This window comes from Quercus suber, unplaced genomic scaffold, assembly GCF_002906115.3.
Source record: "Quercus suber isolate HL8 unplaced genomic scaffold, Cork oak 2.0 scaffold_628, whole genome shotgun sequence".
In the NCBI taxonomy this organism is placed as follows: domain Eukaryota; kingdom Viridiplantae; phylum Streptophyta; class Magnoliopsida; order Fagales; family Fagaceae; genus Quercus; species Quercus suber.
The window spans coordinates 142,673-156,533 of NW_027070070.1; the positions used below are offsets into that span (position 1 = coordinate 142,673).

General features: G+C 35.5%; 1 long non-coding RNA gene across 14 annotated transcripts; it reads right to left on the minus strand.

Annotated features, from left to right (window-relative positions):
* Positions 1–482: 482 nt before the first annotated feature.
* LOC112024834 (uncharacterized) lies at positions 483–13,622 on the minus strand. Of its 14 annotated transcripts, none has more exons than XR_010625764.1 (9): positions 13,130–13,621; positions 11,497–11,572; positions 6,936–7,298; positions 4,174–6,016; positions 3,721–3,821; positions 3,279–3,634; positions 3,052–3,177; positions 2,779–2,876; positions 483–1,210 (listed from the first exon to the last, which is right to left on the minus strand). It is a non-coding gene; the product is annotated as an uncharacterized LOC112024834 (long non-coding RNA). The 14 variants fall into 14 exon arrangements; XR_010625768.1 differs by lacking the exon at positions 483–1,210 and having other exon boundaries at positions 2,014–2,876; positions 6,936–7,120; positions 7,249–7,298; positions 13,130–13,622; XR_010625767.1 differs by lacking the exon at positions 483–1,210 and having other exon boundaries at positions 2,481–2,876; positions 4,174–5,690; positions 5,907–6,016; positions 13,130–13,622.
* Between the last annotated feature and the right edge of the window lie 239 nt (positions 13,623–13,861).

The following is a 13,861-nucleotide window of genomic DNA, read 5'->3' on the forward strand; positions in this document are numbered from 1 at the left end:
ATGGGCGTGTCGCTTCATCATGGTTTATCCCATAGTAGTTTGAGGATGTATTTGAACGATTTGGTCATCAAGTGTGAAAATGATGAACTTTTGGGCACTGCGTGATGGAATAAATATGTGTATTGAATTAAATCTCCCAGCTGTGTGTTGTGCAGATAGCACCCCAGGACTCCAATCAATAACAATAAATAAGCGGAAATTAAATAACAAGCACACACAAAAACACAAGAATTTACGTGGTTCGGCAAACTGCCTACCTCCACGGAGACGACGGAGAAATTTCACTATAAAATAGGGAGATACAATAGTGCACAAGAACACTCTCAAGAAACCCAAATCCCAATTACACCCTAGCACTCTCTCTCACCCACAAGACAAGAAAACACTATTCTTCTTCTTATGCGGTTGCTTTTAAACAAAAAATAAATTAAATTAAAAAAAAAACCTTAAATCTTTTTTTTTTTTTTTTTTTTACTTTTCACTATTTTTTCATAAGAACATGTTCTTCATGTTCTTCCCAAATCCAAGAAACAAACCCAGCAACCAAATCCAATCTCCATCAATGCCAGGAAAATAAGAAATAAATCCAATAAACCAACCAATCTCCAGCAAACCCATAAACTCATGAATTTCACATTCAAATTATCAAATTCCTATTCCAAATTCATCTTAATTATGAACACACAAGAACAACACAAGAACAACAAACCCAGAATATTCAATCCCAAGAACAAAAGAATAGAAACCCAAAATATTCCAAAATTTGTACACAAATTCTTCCACAAAAATCAATTGTACACAAACACCAACCCAAATCTGAATGGTTTTTTTTTTTTTTCTTTCCTTTTTTATGTTCTTATCAAGAGCAGATCTGGGTCAGGAGCAGATCTGGGTTTGGAGCAGATCCAATGGTGCCGTTTTTGCCTCCTCAAAACCAACAGCACCGTTTCACATCACCAACCCCAACACCAAAACGACATAATTCACCTCCTCAGCCACTCGTCAAACGACGCCATCCCGACCACGAAACGACTCCTCGGCCACCTCGTTTCGTCATCGTCCTCATCAATCGAGTCTCGGCAGCTCGTGGTCGTGAGACGTAGAGCTTGCAGTCTTTGGCCATGGGCCTATGGGTAGATCGAAGAGAGTTTTGTTTTATTTGGCCATGGGTGTCTGGGTTTTGGAGCTTGCTGTCTCTGGCCATGGGTGTCTGGGAATGGAGCAGATCAAAGAGAAATCAAAGAGATAGAGAGTGAGAGAACAATGGGTAGGGAGAGAAGGGTTAAATTGATGCTGTGATGTTGGTGACTAAGAAAATTTGATGTTAAGTTGGGGAACTTGGGTTTGTGGGGTTGGGATTGGGGTTTGGTGTAGAGGATTGTGATAAAAAATTTTAAAACTGAAAATTCAGAAATTAAAATTTCAGTTTAAATCAAATTTGTAATTTCAGTTTAAATTAAAATTAAGAAATTTTGTTTTTTAATTAGATTTAAGGTTTGTTTTTTAATTTAATTTAAATACTCTGGCATGGTTTTTTTTTATTAATTTAAATGCTGACATGGCATTTAAAAGTACCAAATAATCTTTTTTAATAATATTTTAATGGTCACGTCAATGCCATTTCAGCAAGTAGAGCACTCCGTCTGCCACGTAGGAGGGTTCTGTCTGTTGGTTGATGGCAATGACGATTTTAAAAACGATTTTCAAATTTTAGGGGTGAAATTTGCAAAGAAATCAATTTTGGGACCAAAATAGAAATTGACCTAAAATGTTGGGACGAAAAGTGCATTTTTGCCAAAAATATTTTAACTAGACATGCAACATGGCAGCTCTTGAAATCTGTAATAGGATCCTCTCTATTTGGAATTTAGCCACGGTTTAGATTAAATATTACAAATCTAAAATGTATCCAATGTCACATCATTTGAAATTTATTGTGAAATGAGGAGCAGAATCATGTTCCTTGAAATATGGAGCAGTGAAAGTGATATGGTCACACATTTACCAACAACAAAAAGTGTGCACCTCTAGCCTAGGCAGAGAGGGAAATTTTCATTCAATAGACAACATAAAAGAGTCACTGCCCCAATGGAGCAGAAGGCTAAAACATTGCTCAAGCCATTGGGGGCGTACAGATGAACCCACAGATAACCAAACACAGACGCACAACTTTCAAATGGCAACTCAGAACTCAGCAAGCTTCAAACCACAAAGTCAACTAGCATGGTCAGACCATATTCTAACATCATTTCTAACTGTCAGAATTCCTGGGAAGATTCCTAGGCTATGGTATCAGGTTAATTAGTTTAGGTTGCCACATTACTGATTATCTGAAAGCGGCTTCAAGAAATACATTGGTGTGAAAATCTCTTTCCTGGAAGGCAGAAATTTAACCATGGGAGCAGCTCATGGGTACATGAGTACATTAAGGCAATGACTCAGAAAGAAGAAATTATGATTCAACTCCTACAAGAAAAGAATTTCAACAACTCTTTCCCTTTTCACCATTTCTTCTTAATTATCATTGCAAGGTTGGGTGCACTACAAAATTTAGGACCATTGATTTAGTTCAAAATATCCACTTGCACAAGTTACAGGATTAGAGAAACCCCACTTAGATGGATCTGATGTAATGCCGGATTTGCAGCCTGTGCATGAGGCTACAAACTTCCTCATTAAATATGTAATTATTGCTAACTTTGTGTTACTCAGAAACAATACATCAAAAACTTAGCATTGAGCTCAAAGAGAATTAAGTATGATACAGCGAAAACTTACTTTCCACCTCCAACTAGCCCTTCTGCAGTTTGCACTAGAAAATTTTGAACAAGTCGACTTCCCTTTGGAGCAAGTCCCACAAATTCCAGGGTCTTGACCTAACAAAAAAATCGGCACTCATCAACTGCCTTTCTAGAGTTATGCAAGTACAAATTCTTGCAAATCTCAACGTTAACAAAAAAATCCAGCCAAAAGCATGATTTTTACAAACTTAAAGTTTGGGAAGTGGGAGCTAACAACATTAATGTAACATTAGAATGAAAAAAATCTTACCATGTTTCTTGTGATGAAACTCCCAACAGCAGTTAGAAGGAAACTACTCAATGACAAGTGACTTTTATCTGAAGGCAAGTACCAGGGGATAGGTGAGTCCATTGCAAGATCTTTCTCTCACATGTCCTTTGGCAGAATAAATAAATACGTTGTCACTTGTGCAAATCATAACAAAGATTCAGAAGGGCAAAAACAAAAAACAAAATAAAATAGGAAATATCGCTCACCTCAAAACCAGCTTGCTTAAGAGCTTCAAGGCATTTTCCTGTCAACCTGATGTTAGGAAGGCCATCACCAATCTCAATTTCTTTCCAACCCAAAAGTTCAATGAAATTTTGATACACTTACGGAATATAACCCCCTAAGATGAGATTCATGGTAATAAATTCAATACTCCCCTCTCCTCCCCTCCAAACAAAAAGGAAAGAAAGAAAAAAGGAATACAAACATTCGCTTTTTCATGCTTCAAGCATATCTTACCTTTATTTTTTAATGTTCTTGGTTATTGGGATCAAAAGAATCAGTCACGCACCACTCATATGCAGCAAAACACAGTCCAGGCTATAATTTGCTCTGTATATTTCTTTGTAACATCCATACTATTCAAATCAGAAACAAAGTTTAAACCAAAATAACCAGAAAGAAAAGAAGAAGGGAGAGAGAGATTACAAAAAGTGGAAAATGATGTGCCATCCTAGCCAAGGTTATGGTATTAGAATTAGGAATACACATGACATCTGGTGCATGGCAAGTGGCTTCAATCACATATACTGCATCAAAAGTATTGTCAGGAAATAGCATTTTCATGAAGTCAGCCTGCATCATCAAGAATCAATAAGAATCATGAACCCCATTTTTTATTTGTAAGTTACACACCCACTGGTGGATCTTGAATGCACAATATCATGCTCAACCTTGCTCTTGCAAGAAAAAGAGGTGTCATTTGAGTTAAAGCTCATTGGACACCATAAACCCATTTGTAATATCATATTAAGTTTGTTTTAAAGTATCACAACTAATAAATATAGAATACTTACAGAAGAATAAAATAAAATGGAAAAAGCATTTGAAAGTAAAGGAGTTCACTACATAAACATGAACTTGGTCTGCAAGATGACCAACCTTCACAAATTTGCAGGTTTTGTCCACTCCTGCAATACAGTTTAGTTCCTGTGGAGCAGCAGTAGCTTGCAGGAGTCATTGCTAATGTTAAAATTTTAACATTTCAGCAGTCATAAATCCAAAGCCAATTGCGGAAAATCCTCAAACCTTCACCAACTATGACTTCAGCATTGTCTTAATGGCAAAGAATTAACTCAAGAAACAATCCAGTTCCAATCATAAATAAAGTAGAACATATCATAATAATTTACCACAAAGAAAAAATGCCATGGCGTCAAAAACAAAAACCAAAAAAGAAAAATAAAAAAGAGCAAACCTAAAAACTCACAAACACTGTTCAGGGTTTCATAATATTAAACATATCATAAAAACAAGAGGTAATAATAGCTTTTCTAGATGCAATGATCTTTATATCTTTTTTCTTTTTCTTTTTTTTTTCTTTTTTTTTTTTTTTTTTGTGTGTGTGGATATAAATTAGTAATTCCGTTAAGAATATATCAAGTACAAAGCAGCAAAGCATCAACTTTGATGTACTAAACACAAACGCTCAATTAACCCCTTGAACCAAGTTCTAAAAAAGAACTACACAATTAGCCAGAATTACAGCTGAAAGCAAATTGCAGCAATGAAAGAACTAATCTATTGGCAACAACCAACAGATCAATGCCAAACCAGACAGTTAGTAGCAGAAAACTTAATTGGTCCTCAACACTGCGAGAAAAACAGAGTTTCCTGAATTAGCAATCTTCCCAAGACTGGCCTATCCTCTTTATCAATTTCTCCTCGGAGATGACATCTCCATTGTGAACCATATCGTTTCTTTGTAACCAGATATGGTAGCCCACCATGAAACTTTACAGAGAATGGCTCTAAAATCTTTCCCTTTTAGATTATTTTCCCCCAGGAGACAATATCATCCCAGGTACTAGGAATATTTGACACTTAACAAAGTCCCATGATTTGCTTCCAGACTCTACCAGAAAAAGAGCACCCAAAAAGCGGGTGATCCCTGCTCTCAAACCCATTCTGGCAAAAGAAACAACTACTATCTCTATTCCATACCCATTGTAGTAATCTCAATCTAGTTGTCAACCTATTATTAAGGGTCAGCCACCAATGAAGCTATGTTTAGGGATGGCTTCAGGAAACCATAATAGTTTCCACCAATCCACTTCTTCACTTCTGCGTCTGATCTGATTCCAGGTAGCAGCACACGAGTTTACCACTAGCTGAAGCATACCAGTAAGGCTGATCACTCACTCCAATATGAACCAAGCACAGTTGACTCTGAATTGTTACAAGATCTTCTTACTTAGCAAGGGCCAATACCATTCTTCATTCCTCAACACATTATCCACTTTGGCATCAAAAGTGCTTGCTGCATCATATATTATTCTATGCCCAAATGTTTGACAGAGAGTACCAGTAGGGTGCCAGTTATCTTTATATCACTGACTGAAATATCAGAATGCACCTTCCCCTTGCTATCATTATGTACTCTACAAAATTCAATATCACTTTCAAAGTGATAAAAAAATTTGACTTATACATCTACAAAATATAAAAAAATATATAAAAAGAAATTCCACATAAGGAACTAAATCTTATTCAAACTTTTAATTCCAATACCAAAGCAGTCAAAAACCTGTCCATGCACAGTGAAACCTCCCTTTTCTTCATTGAGCATGCCATTAACTGTACTCCATTATTAACCCCAAAAATAGAAAAATTACCACGAAATGTGTCCATGACGTCAACCCATCTTGGATTGCTCTATTCTATTCACTTCCTTCTACATTGCTAGACTCAAATCCTTGACCGTTGCAATTCATCACCGCGACATCTTTACACACCAACAAAAAGGGGTAAGAAAAATATCATCTTGTCAAAAAGAGTATTAGCATTCAAAATATTTCTATTTATAGTTACATTCCTGTCAAAATGCTAATGAGAGAGAGAGAATGTACTATAGGATATATATATATATATAATTAAAAGGTTCAATTGAACTGATATTCCATGAATGTGTCCATCCACTTCACCAAAATGTGCATTTCTAAGTATTGTGTCATTGGAGGAATTCATCTCTATTTAATTAGAACTAAAAAATTCTATTTTCTTCTTTTCTTTTTCTTTTTTTTTCTGGTTTTTTGTTTTTTTTCCCCAATTGCCTTTGTTTTTTAATTTGAGTGCACATTTGGATTGCCCTGAAAAGGAAAGCAGACGCGTCTCTACGTTTTTTGTGTGAGTCCCGTGCACTGTTCACGGGACCCGCAAGTACTTTTTTCAGCAAAAACAACTTTAAAACTGGGTCCCATGGACTTATTCACACATTTAAAGTTATTTTGCTACAGTGTTTGCAGTTTTCAGCAATAAGCGGTATCCAAATAGACCCTGAGAGAGTTAAAGGCTTTTGTTTTTGAATTTGACCGAACTAAAGGTTTGCAAACTACTTATTATATCTTACGCATACATGCAATTTGTATATATTGACATTTCTTTTTATTCCCAATCCTCTTGATCTCTATTCCAAAAGCCATTTGAATTTCTTTAATTTTCACATATGCCTAAATGTGATGTGACATACTTATTAACCTGTTTGCTTAATTTTCTAAAATTCTCGAATCCTCTTGTTTACTGTTTTTAAAATTCCTAAATTCAATTTCAACATTTTATTGAACTAAATGCCATAGAAACTTGATTTTACAACAATCAAATTAGGATTTTAACATTGGACGCGAAGTGAGGAAAGAGTTGCTTACTTGAACAATTAGAACTTTAAGAAGCTTCTTGAACACATGGTGATCACGGCTCACATTCAAAAGATCCTTCAAGGTAGCCTCTTTCATAGCATTAAAGATGTCGTCTTGAGCTTGAAGAACTTTGATCCAAGATGCATTAAGTTGCATTGAGTACTCGTTACCACACACAAACAAAATTAGAATTCCTTAATGTCACGGATTGTTCAAAATAATTTGCATAGATCAATATGATAAGAAATTTTAGAAATTTGTTTAGAAACCGGGCAAGACCTGAAGAAACCATTGAATCTAAGAAAGTTCTGAACAAGGATACTAAATAGGCTGTACAGTCTTTTCCCACTGCCTTCATCAGCATATCAACACCTGCAAAAGAACTTTTGTCAAAAGACAAGCATTGATGCATATTTATATCACATTACACATGAAGACATCATAAAGTAGTTTTGAAGGGAATATACAACTCCATGCCTAAACATGTTTTTCAGTGTAACATGACTTAACTATTCTTTCAACAGATTGCATCATCAAAAACTGCAAGTTTTTGGAGATGCTAGATCAGCATTGGAAAGACTCAGTTGGTTTGAGCATTGCAACTCAGAATTATTGTCTCTATACATTATCAAACCTAGGTCGTTGATAGGCTCTGAATAAGGGTATTCAACCTTCAAAGAAATTCAATTTCCTTGAAAAATGAAGAGCCCTCCCATCCATTCTTCTAAACATAAGTGATAAAGTGACATAGGAAAATTTAAGCGTAATCTGTCTACGTGCTTGTGGTGGATAGTATCAGCTGGATTTGAGTTTCAATAAGGATAGTATGGGATTCAAAGGCAAAGAAAGGCTGAGAAGGAAATAGACATGTTGCAAGATTTCTAGACAACAGTAAAATTAAGTATTTTAGGATTGTTCTATGGTTAGACTCACTAGACACAACATACTTATTAAATAAGTGAGAATTTGGCCAGTCAATATAAAACTTGAGACCCTTAAATCCTTGAGTTCATTAAGTCATGTACATATCTGATACCTCCAAGGATAAAATCTCATGTATGGGGATATATTGTACACATGACCCTTAAATACAGTCCACAAGTAACCTTCTTCTGATCTTTTTTAATTTCATTCATAGAAATGATCCTCTTATTTGACTGTCCCTTTAAGCCTGGAATCAAGAAGCATAGAGTCAATGATGTTTTTGATTAATTACTGATTCTCCCAAAAGTTAAGTTGTTAGGAAATAGTGAATTTAATTATTTAACCAGAATTCAATTTAATCATTTAACCATAATTCTAATACTCCCCTCACATGTAGGCCTAAACTGCTGCTTAATAATTAGGGCCCAAGATGTGGGGTTTTAAACATTTTAAAAGGAGGTAAAGTGAAGATGGGGATCAAACTCAAGATCTCCTACTATAATACCATGATAAATTATAGATTCTCCCAAAAGTTTAAGCTGTTAGTAAATAGTGAATTTAATTATTTAACCATAATTCTAACAGTTTCAATTACCATGTAAAAAATATTACAATAAATCAAACTTGCTTTACAATCTCGTGCATTACAACTATTCATAGGAACTTCCATGATTGGGAGATGGAGGCCGTTTTCTCTTGTTTTAATTTCATTTACTCTCAAGTTCCAAGGGGGGAGGGGGTGGATAAGAAGAGATGGTGTCTTAAGGGGGATGTGAATTTTGAAACTCAATCTTTTTATAGGTAGATTCGGGGTGGTGCATCTACAATCCCATTCCTTTGGAAAAGTACTTGATCCGTTAAGATTTTCAAGAGGGTGTCGTTCTTTTTGCGGATAGTAGCACTGAGAAAGATTCTTACTTTGGATAATCTTAATAAGAGGGGTATGCCATTGGTGAATTGGTGTTGAATGTGTCAAAGTAATGGGGAATTAGTGGATCTCCTTTTACTCCATTGTGACGTTGCTTATGCTTTGTGGGAATTTGCGTTACAGATTTTTGGGATTCAATGGGTTATGCCGAGTAATGTTGATACTTTGTTATTTAGTTGGAAAAATTGGTTTGGTAAACATGGCTCTGATCTTTGGAATATGGTGCTGGCTTGTTTGATGTGGCTAGTTTGGAAGGAGCGGAATAGACATACTTTTGAAGATATGGAGAACTCCTTGGATCAGTTGAAAACCACGTTTGCTCGTACCCTTTTTGATTGGTCCCGGGTGTGGGATTTTACACATTGTTCTTCTATTTTAGAGTTTCAAGTTTCTCTTAGATTTGCCTTTGAGACTTATGTACTTTTGGACACTTTGTGTTCATCATTGTGAACATAAAGTATATTTGATTCTCAATGAAATTACATTACTTATATATCCAAAAAAAAAAAAATTATTCAGCAAAAAATTAACCTAATTAATTAATTACAAGTATAAATTCATATATGTGTCTCTACTAGTTTATGTAGAAAGTTCACAATATGGAGAAGCTAGATGAATAAGCAATGCTCGGGTAACCTAGCAGTAGCACCATCTAACTGTAAGCAACAATGACCTATTCTCTAACTAAAAATTCCCCAAACACAACAAAAAGGACGGAGAGCAAGTCCCACGTGATTTTGGAAGGGAATCAATAGAAAAACAGAAACAAGAAATTATACTTGTTATGGTGTGTTGTTTTAATTGGAGGCAAAAAGAACAACAGAAACAAAAATGCATTGAAAAATTTAAAGCATATTTGGATATCTAAATTGAAAAACCTATTTAGGTGCAAAAATGTCTACTAAATAATTTTGCATAAGTACATAAACAAATGAGAAAAGGACATGATGCAGGTACAGGAGCATCAAAGAAGTATACAAAGAGACCACCTAAGGGAAGAAAATTTTGAAATGCAGATTCTATAATGACCCTGAAGGGAGATGATGAGGTAAAAAATGTCGGGTCTCATGTCCATACATAAAGAGGTTGCAAAGAAAAGGCCTTAAACTCCAAAATCCTTCAGCTTAAGATACTAGCATGGTCATTGATCCACCAACTTTCTAAGATGCTAGCATGGAGCCAAAGGGATAAAGCAGCGTCATAAGCAATTTTTGCTAAGTAAATGAGAAATGTTCCCTACAAAGTGAATAATGTGTTAATGAAATTCAACAAGGTGTTCTACTCATGTAACACAGAAGGGCATCAGATACCTTCAGCACCAGATCATCACAGCAGCCCCTTGTAACCTTAATTCAATTTCTAAACCTTCTTTTCCTAAACCTAAGCTTTCTTATATCACTCTCATTCCGAACCCCACCCCCTTCAAGAGAGCCCTAAGCTTGAACCTTTCAAGGCTCCCATACATCATTATTATTATTATTATTATTATTTTGATAAGTAGGGCTCCCATACATCATTGAGCCTCTTAAACTGATGTATGAAAATTTAAGCCCAAAGAAAATAGGAAAAAAAGGGTGTTTTCTTTCCCTCTACATTATGTTTTATTTATTATTTAAAAATTCATGTGACTAGCATGTGACTTTTAATGAAGTTGGATGGTTAGAATTTAATTGTTTTGTGTAAGATTAAGGGCCAGAATTCTATGGTTACTAAAGGCTATTATAAATAACCTAAGTTGGGTAATTGTAGGCAGCCTTTTCTTATCTATTCCATAAAATTACAGAATGGATATTTCATGAGCCCTTTCAACGTAAAAATCGATATTTGATTGCTCTATTTCAACCCTATTTACTTTTTCTTTGCCTTAATTTTGTCTGTTGTAGGAATTTCTTCTTAAACCCTTTTCCTATGCTTGATCTTAGTTCTCCTCACCACATCAAAAACTGCACATGAAGGATTAATCTTGGCCCTTGCTTAAAAGGAAAACCGTAACTTATAATAGCTTTATAAACTAAACATAGTCGTGACAGAAACAGAACAAATTAATTAGTATTTTAAAGCACACCCCTCAGAGAGCATTGCAAAAATGCTGAAAAGGACCAAAGGAAGAAATACAGAGCAAAACAAGTGAAGCACCCTCACCAAGAATTATATTTGTCAAGTACTTGCCAGGTTTTGGATGAGTTTGCGTACGCTTAAGCCAGTCCATTTGGCTATATCCTTTCTCAAAAGGAACCTTGGCTCAAGTTGCAGGCTTTCTTGCAACAGTCTGTTACTGAATTTTCTTAACAGAATCCCCAGTGCCTCCTAATGCTACTGGTCTAGACAGTTCACTTGACAGTTTTGGAGAGGACTTATCAGTAACATTGAAAGACAAAAAATCAACTTTACCCTGCCTCTTAGAGGCAGTATTTTTAGGAACTTCATTCCACAGAAGACTGCTACTCTGACACTGCTGCCATTTGAGAATTCATCTTTTATGGTAATGCCATCAACATCAGACACAAGCTTCTTTGTCTCCTTTCCTCGGTCAACAGGTGAGTTAACCAAAATTTATAACCAAAACCATCTACTTAGATAAATTCATTAAATTTTGAAAATCACCCAAAATCAAATATATTTTAATATTTTTTTAAAAATATTAATATGAATTTGAGCCAATTCAGTAAGGTCATTAAGCTATAAGTTCATCATATCAAATGCACATACCAAACGTACCTGACAAAATGTAAACTCATCTTCATTGTCCATCTCACATAGATTGCAGTTTCCTAATCAATTTAAGAAATATTTCCTGTGCAAAGATACAATGATTAACAAGTACTGTTTTACCGGCTGCATTTATGACTGCATTAAAAAAAAAAAAAAAAATCTAACATTGTCTAACACACCTATCAACAGAAACTTTTAACAGTTGGGCAAAAGACGAATGTACAATAATTTTTTTTATATGAGGCAGGCAAATGTACAATAAATTGAATACAATTATTATAAAACATGTAATAACTTATTCAGATTTGCCCAATTCCTATTAGTTATGTAGTTCTCCAGCTTTGTTATCTCACTACACATAAATTTTCTACAAATTCCAACAGTCATCTCAATAAATTTTGTTAACAGAATCTCAAGTGCCTCCTGATGCTACTGGCAGACCGTGCATATCAGGGGACTGGGGCTGTACTCATGGTATACAAATTTTTTTGATAATGACTAGACACTAGAACTAGGCTGGGTGGCAACTCCTTTATCCACCACTTATGCAGAAACTTTAAAGTTGCATCACATACTAACTTGACAATCAAATGTGTGACACACAACAGATCTGTTATCAATTTTTGTTCCTTGGGTGGGTTACATTTACTTGTTTAGAATTATTGGTACACTAGAAAAATGTCACTCTCTAAAACAACATAGCTTGAAATTCAGGTTGTTACTATCAAGGGTAAAAGGAGACAAAAATTGAAGGATAGTGTATCCTAAGTAGAACTAATAAAACCTATGCCCACACATATGACCTTGTGGCCTTGTAGTTAAATAGGCCCAATCGATGCTTAGTCAAGATTCCAAGGTTTTTTTTTTTTTTTGATAAGCCTAACCCAATTGCCTTTTTATACTTGTTTTTCTCTCTCCGATCTTATTGATCGTTGTAATCTGGGCTCTTGATTTGTGCCACTCTAGCATACTTCCAATGTACTTGGTTGGTTTTTTTAAATAAAATTTCTTATGTTACTTATCAAAAAAAATTATAAATTAGAACTAGCCACCAAGCACAACCAAACAAATGTGATGGATGCAAAGAAGCCATCACCTTTTTTCACAAACCTAACATTCCCAACATAGCATTGAGTTCAAAGAGAATTAAGTATGATAGAGCAAACAGTTAATTTCCACCTCCAACTAGGCCTTTTGAAGTCTGCTCATGAAAATTTTGAACATTTTGACTTCCCTTTTGGGCAAGTCCTACAAATACCATGGTCTTGACCTAACGAAAAACTCGAGACTCGTCAACTGCCTTTCTAGAGTTGCACAAGTACAAATTATTGCAAATATCAAAGTACCAAAATAAATAAATTCCAGCCAAAAGCATGGCTTTTTCAAACCTAAAGTTTGGGGACCTGGAAGCTCACAACACTAATGAAACATTAAAACAAATCTTACCATGTTTCTCAAGATGAAATGGAAGTACCAGGGATCAGGTGAGTCCACCTCAAGATCCTAGAAACTATTACAACCCAACCAATGCTTTTTTCTCTTCTAAAAAATGTAAATTGATAATATTGTTTTATTGTTAGGAACCCAATAAATATTCATCCAGAACCACAAATCACAACCCAATCTAATGTGAATGTACCTAGATTTTGCGTTTCTTAGGTTGGTTTCTCTTGTCCCGCTTCTTCACCACGTCTGCCATTCGAACCTGAAGAAGTCGAAGGCAATGAAGGCTCAGAATCTTGCCAAACACAAGAAATCCACCAAAGATTGCGACACATGCGGAACTGCTTTTAAACTTGCGAGCGAGCTGGAGATGCACGTCACGCGGAGCGACACACCAAGAAGAGCTCCGAAGCTTCTCGAAGGTGCAGAATCTGCCGCACGTACTCCGAAGGCGACGAACTCGTGTGCCTTTTCTGCCGTGGATTGGTGGACGCACCGGTTGAGTCCGACTCAGGCGACTCTAACCCCGACGGTTGGAGATTTTCTTTTTCACGTTCTTTCTTTTCTTTCTTTTTCTTGTTCTTCTTCTCATTGTTGCTTTGCTTTTTCTTGCAGGGTGACTCCTATGAGTTGCAATCTTTTCGTGGTACGTACTCTTAGGGTTAGCCCATACTTTTCTTTTAAAGTAGAGTAGAGGCGTAGAGCTATGTATTTGTGTTTTATGACGTTGGTTTTACCTATATTTATTGCGCGTACAGGCAAATGAGTTGGTTGTTTGGGAAAAATCAAAGAAAAGAAAAGAAAACTCAAATTTTAACCAATCTTTTTCATTGGAGAAATGCCACGTATTAATGGTAGATAAAAAAAATAATTTTAGCAGTGAATTTAAATTAAATCGAGTAACAATTTAATACCTAGAATTTACTAT